We start from the raw sequence: 8,057 nt of genomic DNA, 5'->3' as shown, positions 1-8,057 counted from the left end.
AGGACCCCAGGCCAGGGCCACCTTCAGAACTCCAAGGCAAGAGCCATAAGAGGGGACAGTCGTTGGGCTTCTGTGTGTCCAACGGTACTTTCTGGAGAAAGAACTCTGGTTATCGTGACATTAAAAAGAACCTCAGCTTTCATCTTGCCCAATGAGGTCACTGTAAGATGAAAAAAGCCTGAGGCACAGAAAAGTCAAGTGACTTGCCCAGGGTTCTTGTTGGTGACAGAGCTAGAGCCCAGGTTAATTGAATACTGGGCTTTTTGCTGCGCAGGTTGTTTAAATCATGTGGATGCCAGCAAGCTTACAGCATCACATAGCTGAAAATAGCCCAGGTCTCACCTGCCTGGGAGCACAAACTGGGTCACATGAGCGAAGTCTCCTAAACTTTGTCAGCTCTGTGTCTCTCTACCTGCTCATTCAGGAACTGGTCCCTGCTCCCAACTCTTCTTCCCCACCCAGGGCCTTCTGCTTCGTCCTGCTCTGGGGCAGTCTGCAGCCTACCAGCCTTTTACAGGAGATCCACTGGCCCAGCCCTGAGTCTACCCTGCCCTGGTTCTCCCCTATCCTAGGTCTTCCCTGATGCTCCCTGAATTCTGCACATTTTGCAGACCCATCTCCAACCCAGAATGAGCACTGGGGGCTGGGGCCAAGGTGAGAAAGGACAGCATGGGACATCTCTCACTCATTGTGTGCTGCCTTGAACCACCTTGGTCCCAAAGCAGGACTCTGTGTTCCTTAAGCTTTCTGTCTCTTTCACAAATATAAACTCAAACACAAACTTGCCCTAGCACCCTTCCACAGGGGCTCACAACGGTGAGGACAAAGTGAGGGAAAAGACTGAGGTGATTACCTACACCAGCAGTCGCCAACCACTGGTAGTCCAAGGGTCCAAAAGGTTGGCGACCGCTGACCTAGACCAAGCTTGCCATCCTGTCCTTCCATAGTCTTTATCTCCCCTCACACCAGCCCTGATGCCTCTCTACCAAAAACAAAACAAACAAACAAAGCAGAAGCAACCACCTCTTACACATCCCTCCTTAATCACCCAAAAAACAAAAGGTTCCCAAGTGTGTGTGTTTTATAGGACTCTCTTTCACGGCCCGCGTAGAAAGAGTTCCAATTCAGGGTTCAGGTTCTGGAGAAGGGCCGCACACAAATGAAGAGACTTGAAGAAATTCAATTTGGCGATATGGGGGGCCAGGCGGTAGTCCAACTCTAGTGGGAGAACTACTCCTGCTCTGGCCCTGCCATCCCCTTTTATTGAGGAAAACATTTTAAGCAACATAAACAGAAATTTACATGTAGCACTTAGGCAGGAAATAACAGAAACTTGTAGATTCTGCTTCAGCTAAACGAAAGGTTAGAGCAATTAAGGTTATTGACCAGCCTTCCTGACTTCCTGTCAACATCTTTTTCAGTGAAACTGATTTGGTTTCCAGCATCTCCCCCGTTTTCTTTCCTTAAAAAATTTTTGCATTTGTAGACTAGAAATAAACAAAAAATGAAACAAGCAATGCTGAGAGTCAAATGAAATCAGTCTGCAGTAAGTTTCTTTCTGGGCCAACAGTTTTTGAATCCCAGATTCAATGTCAAACAGTTTTTTGAGTCCAAATTTTAATGTCCAACAGTTCTGAGTCCATGTCAGCAGTGATATCCGGATGGTGGAAAAATGTTGGCAATGCAGGTCTGACCTCTGGTTTGGTCCTGGACAACCTGCAGCGACGCACATCTGCTGACTGCTAGTATGGCAAGGCGTCGTCAGCATCTTCCATCTCGGGTCTGTTTTTCCTCTTGTCTTTATGGCTGGAGTATTCCTGTCAATTCTTCTCTGTTGCAGGAATCCACATGGTCTTGGAGTTGTTTTCTGAAAATATACAAACATATCTCGACCAAAATTAATAAAGGAATCTTTTCTATAAATTTTACTTGGGATACTTTTAATTTTTTGCCCAAACAATTTTTCTTTGACTTATTTTGATACTATGTGTGTTTTTCATGGCTGTCTTACTGTTATCATTACAAATGAAAATTGGTTTTCAAAAGAAGAAAAATTTTTCTAGATGTAATTTACTTACAGGACATTTTTTCTTACATGGTATTTTCCACTATCCCCCTTTTTTTCTATTTATTAGGAGGCTTTTGGAAAAATTTTTCATAATGCTGTTTTGATAACTTTTAAATTTTAATTTTTTGTACATAAACTATGACTGCTTTAGGGTTTATTGTATATTAAACAATTTTACCATGATATGGACTACCAATAGAAATTTTGGTTAATACTTTAGGAACAGCCTGCTCTACAATTAAATTTTCTTTAATATTAACTCATTTCATTTAGCCAATTTAAATTAATCTGAAAACTTGACTATTTTACTGTCAAATTTAATACTTTAACAACAATTTTAGTTTACTCTGTAAATATTAATGGAAAAGATTATATGCATCCCTGAGAAAGCCCTGAGCACTCCTAGATTTAGGCTGGATTTAGATGTAGGACAGTCGCCATCAGCCACTTTTCTGTTGCTTAGGTCTCAATAAGAGCCGTGCCAAGTCTCTTGTTTGTAGCTGGGTCTCAATCTGAGCTGGACCAAATCTGTTTGTTGCCTGGGTCCCAATCTGAGCTGGGTATGGGAAGCGTGAAGCAGCCATGGGGCAGGAGACATCCCTCAAAAGGGCGAGTGTTCAAGCCTCTGCAGCGTTGGGGGGTGAGGATCTGTGCCCCACCTCTGTTGGCCCCCAAGTCCTCTCCTGATGGCCCTCTGCGGCTGTGCCTGTCTTAGGTTGTCCCTCCCGTGAGGAATCTTACCCGTCATTGGCTAACCAGCCATCCTCCAGGGCCAAGCAGTGTGATGTGAGGTTCAGTTCTGTCTCCTTGTAGCCTATGCCCCTATGGCCTCCATGCCCAGTACCTGCCTTGGGATCCTCTCGCCTGCTGGCGGGGCCCCGGCATTGATCACATATCTTGGGGAACCCAGGTTTCTTCTCCAGAGAGGTCCCAGCTCACGCCATTGTGTGAGAGACAGATTCATGGTACCGGCCACCACGAGGCTTTAACCTCAGTATGAATTGAAAACTCTGGCAACAGCTGTGGGCAATTGTTGTGACAAGAGGGTCCCTCTTTGCAAATAAGGCAAGAAAGGCCAATATAGAATGCTCAAGTGCCTTCCCAGTGAGGCCCTCCACACAGTGGAAGGGATTAAATCCTTTCATGTCCTTTTAAATTGCTGCCAAACATTCGAAAATTAGATTTTTAATTTTGTTTGGAATAATTGTACAATATGCTGTTGTAAAATATCAAAAATTATAAATGACATTGTAGAATGTAAGGATATTCTTTGTTCTAAGCAAATGGCAATTCAAATTCAAACTGGCTGTCAATTTCTTTTTGTATAGACAAGGTCTTAGTTACATTCTCTGCACCTCTCCCAGGAGCAAGTAGTGATATTCCTCTATTTTGGTGCAAGCCAGAAACCTCTCTTTAATTTTATACACAAAGGAGCATTGGTTTGATTTTGTGTCATACAAAAAGGGAAGCTGGGTGGCAACACCTGTGTAATTATACTTCCTTGCCCCACCCATTTTCTTCCTGGATGACCAAGGTGCTTAGTATTATTGGTGACTACATTGGCAAGGGATCAGCCCACATAAGGACTTTTACCATGAATGGTCAGGAACGTAAGTCCTAAACACTTCCACATTTGTCCCAGGTAATATTACCGTACAGATGATTACTGCTAACATGGCAAGACAGACATTCTCAGGTGTCAGGCGTCTATACGTCTTCTTTACCATGAGCCAGGAAAGTTAACTGCTTTCCTTTGCCATTAACAATACATGCCTATAAACCTTCTAAAATATTTATATTTATTAATTTTTATTTGATAAGGCTTTCCATGCAATTTCAAGTTTATTAAATCTGTTTTAAATCATTTAAGAAGAGAATAAATTTCTTGTATTTCTCCGGGCCCTTGGAGCTTTCCAAGAATCATCTCTGTTAAGGCCTTGAAATTTTAACATGGAAAAAACCATCAAACAAATATCTATATCCATATGTGATTTAAATATTATAATATCTTTTATTATTATCTTAAGATATCAATTAAATTTAGACTAGTTTTTGCATAGAAAATATTTGGTTGAGATCACAGAATTAATCCTCTTTTTTAATTAGACCAATAATAAGCAACTTATTTTTAATTCCTAATTATTAGAGAAAACACACTTTTTATTTTCTCAAAAACAAGTTATACTTTAGATATTTTAATTACCACAACTATATAATTTCTCCCAATTTAATTTGCACTTTGAACTTTTAAGGCTGCCAAATCAAATATATATTGCATGACCTAGATTAATGACACTTTACATTTCTAAGAAAAATACAAGACATAATCAATTAAGAGCTTCAATTCTGTCCTCTAGATTTTTTATGAGGCAAATTTAAACTTTACTTTTTTATTTTTATAATTAAGCAAACTTCCACAAAAATTTTGCCATAGGAATTTGGAGGAAGTTTGTAGCCATTCAAATGCAAGTTACCACATTCCTTAGCTTACTGAGAGAGTGGTCTTCCTTATAGGATTGCCTTGTGTCTCTTTCCTTCCCCCACATCAAGCTTACTTTGGGAGAAGTTTCAACAAATCTGGCCACACATTTTTTCATGCTTAATAGATAAAGACAGATCTCAAAAATTTTTTTCTTTCTCTTTTGCTTTCTGAAGTAATAACTATCACCCAATTTGGCCAAGATAACACCTAGTTTGCAGGTTCTTTTATAACTTTTAAACAAAGCATTAAGTAATCTCATTTTCGGAGAGCAGATGGCTCTGCCCTCTCCTGCCACCTTTGAATTTCTCCGCACCAGAGGCGGTTTCAGCAGTGGAGTCTCATTTCTTATTACAGATTTTAAATTCCAAATACAGACTAAGATTTTAATTTGAACAAGAAACCACATTCTTTAAGTTTACAAAACAAAAATCTATAATAAAGTTTACTTTATATTTATAACCTAATTCTTCCCCATTAGCCTGGCTGAAAAAAGACGTTCCCACCCTACTTACAGTTCGCGACTCTGCAGCTGGCCGTGGGCTTTGAGTGCGGTGAATTCCCCTCACCTTTTTTCTGGTGAATCTTCCACACCTTTTTTCTGGTGAATCTTCCACACCTTTTCTCGGTGTATTTTTCCTCCTTCGCTCTAGGCGAAAAATACCTTCTCCTCCAGAAGCCCCACGTTGGGCGCCAGATATAGGACTCTCTTTCACGGCCCGCGTAGAAAGAGTTCCAATTCAGGGTTCAGGTTCTGGAGAAGGGCCGCACACAAATGAAGAGACTTGAAGAAATTCAATTTGGCGATATGGGGGGCCAGGCGGTAGTCCAACTCTAGTGGGAGAACTACTCCTGCTCTGGCCCTGCCATCCCCTTTTATTGAGGAAAACATTTTAAGCAACATAAACAGAAATTTACATGTAGCACTTAGGCAGGAAATAACAGAAACTTGTAGATTCTGCTTCAGCTAAACGAAAGGTTAGAGCAATTAAGGTTATTGACCAGCCTTCCTGACTTCCTGTCAACATCTTTTTCAGTGAAACTGATTTGGTTTCCAGCAGTGTTTCAACTTGTACAAAGAAGGAAGTCAATGCCTCACCCTGGGCACCAGAGCATCTGCATCCCAGCTCCATCTCGGAGATCTGCCTTTACAGCTACAGGAATCATATCGTAAGCTTTAATGAAGAATCTGTGGGGTGAGGGGCAGGGGCCTGCCTTGCTTAGCTTACATTTCCTCAGAAGTAGAAGCTGAGAAGGAAATGGGGGTAAGTACACCATTTGAAAGACAATCCCAGGATGCACCAGGGAGAAAGTAGGGAAAATGAGACAAGAAAAGGAGAAACATCAGTAAAGAGTGTGTTAATATGTAGGTAATCATTAACTGGGGCTCAGAAACTGTGAAGCACTTTCCTCAAAATCAGAGCCAGGACCAGGGTAGGCTGAATGAGGTGCTCAGGGAGCAAAATTTAAGGAGGCACTCACTCTCAAGGTCAGCCCAAGTTCAGGTCATGCAAAAGCAGTCAGCCCTGCTCAGCATCACAACACTGGAGGTCGGGCAGACTGGAGCATTTACCCACTGACTTCCCTCTCTTGTTGGTTGATAATTTCCCCTGCCTGGAGTGGCAGTGGGGGGTGATGATTATTGGAGCCTCTGCAAGCTCCTTGAGGTGCCAGGAAAGATCTGAGGCAGAGAAGCTGCAGGTGCTCAGGGCACAAAGCTGGCGGTGCTCTGGAAACTGTCTATAGCAGCTGCCAATGTGCATGGCTGGACCAAGGGAACATGAGCAGGGCATCTGCTACATGCCCTACAAGTACCAACAGTTCTTGAATCCACATCAAACTTATAAAACTCATGCACAGAGCCCAGTGTTGCTAAATGTTTGGGCCTCCTGTGCCTCAGACAATCGCTCAAATCTCACAGCAGACTGAAGGCAAAGACATTCCGCATGTGGAGGTACAGAATTTAAGTGGCTAGAGCCCAGATTTCAGACCTAGGAACTTTAGAAAATTAACACAACTTGCAGCAGCATTTGGGTCTTGATAGCTGCTCTGGAAGAAAGGTCTTTTTCTTTCTAGTTCCTTCCTTCCAGGGCTTTGACACTTGAAGTGGTTTTCATGAGCATCTTAAAGGACAGATAGGCAAGCACATATCTATTTTATGCCAAAGTCATAGCCCTAGGGATTGTGCTGGGGGTACTCCAAATAGTGCTATTACTCGTTTGTTTGTAGTTATTGGGGAGGGGTGTCCTTAGAGACTCCAAAATTGCATAAACCAGTTTCTCTAGAAAATAATTATTTAATCTCTTATCTGGGGAGATATAAATCCATCCCCCCTCCATCCTAAGTTCTCTTCACTGCTGCCACAGTGTTTTTATAAAGCACAAATCTGATCACGTCCCTCCTGCTTAAAATGACTTCAATGACTCCCCCTTGGCCTGCAGGATAAAGCCCAGACCCCTAAAATGATCTACAAGGTTTTCCATAGCCACCTTTCCAGCCTCATTATGTCCTCACTCTTCCTCACACTCTGCATCTAGGTCTGCCAAAGTACGTCTGTAAACTTGTTTGGTTCTTTCTTATTTTCCTCTACATGTACCCCTCTTCCCACCACACTGCCCCTGTTCTCCTGACGAACCCCAACTCACTCCTCCAGAATTAGATCTTGTATAATTTCTTTTAGGAAGCCTTTCCTGTCCCTCACCAAGGAGCTCCTTGTAGATCCTAAGTTCAGTGTTTACTCTTTCCACTTAGCACTGTCCCCATTGCATGTCACTGTCTGTTTTCCTGTGGTCGTTTTTCATGTCTGCATATTGATAGTTGTTCAGTGAAGAGGTGGGGTCTAATTCCCCTCCCCTTGAACGTGAGCGGGCGTTTGTCACTGCCTGGAGGAGTGGAATGCACCAGAAATGATGCTATGTCCTTCTGAAGCAAGGTCCGAAAAGGCCACGCAGTTCCTGCTGGCTTCTCTGGGATACTCATTCTTGGATCCCAGTCACCATGCAGTAAAGAAGAAAGACTACCCAGGCATGTAGGTGTTGCAGCCACAGCCCCAGCTAAGATGTCAGCCTACAGCCAGCATCAACCTCCAGACAGGTTAGTGAGCATGTCGCCATCAGGTGATTCCAGTCCCCAGCCTTTGAACTTCCCCAAAAGACATGGAACAGAGGTGAGTTGATGCTCTGTACCCTAATGAAATTAGAGACTTATAGGCAAAATAAATTATTGATTTGTTTCAGCATGAAGGTCAGGTGGCTTTTTAGGCAGCAATATGTACTAGGAACACGTGTCCATTTTCCCAGTATGCCCTTGAAGATAAGGACAGAGGCTAGTTAACTAATATATCTGCAGAACCTGGTCCATAGTAGGTGCTCTGTATGTATTGAATGTGGGTGAGAGAATAAAATATGAATCCAGCTTTTGAAAGGCAAGTTCCAAGAAAGAATGAGCTTCACTGAAAAAATGGAGGCCATCTTTGAGATTTGGGATTTGTTTTGAGAAAAACAGGTACTG

The sequence above is a fragment of the Pipistrellus kuhlii genome, unplaced genomic scaffold (genome assembly GCF_014108245.1).
Source record: "Pipistrellus kuhlii isolate mPipKuh1 unplaced genomic scaffold, mPipKuh1.p scaffold_m20_p_12, whole genome shotgun sequence".
Taxonomy (NCBI): Eukaryota; Metazoa; Chordata; class Mammalia; order Chiroptera; family Vespertilionidae; genus Pipistrellus; species Pipistrellus kuhlii.
Note: the sequence above shows the minus strand (reverse complement) of the source record.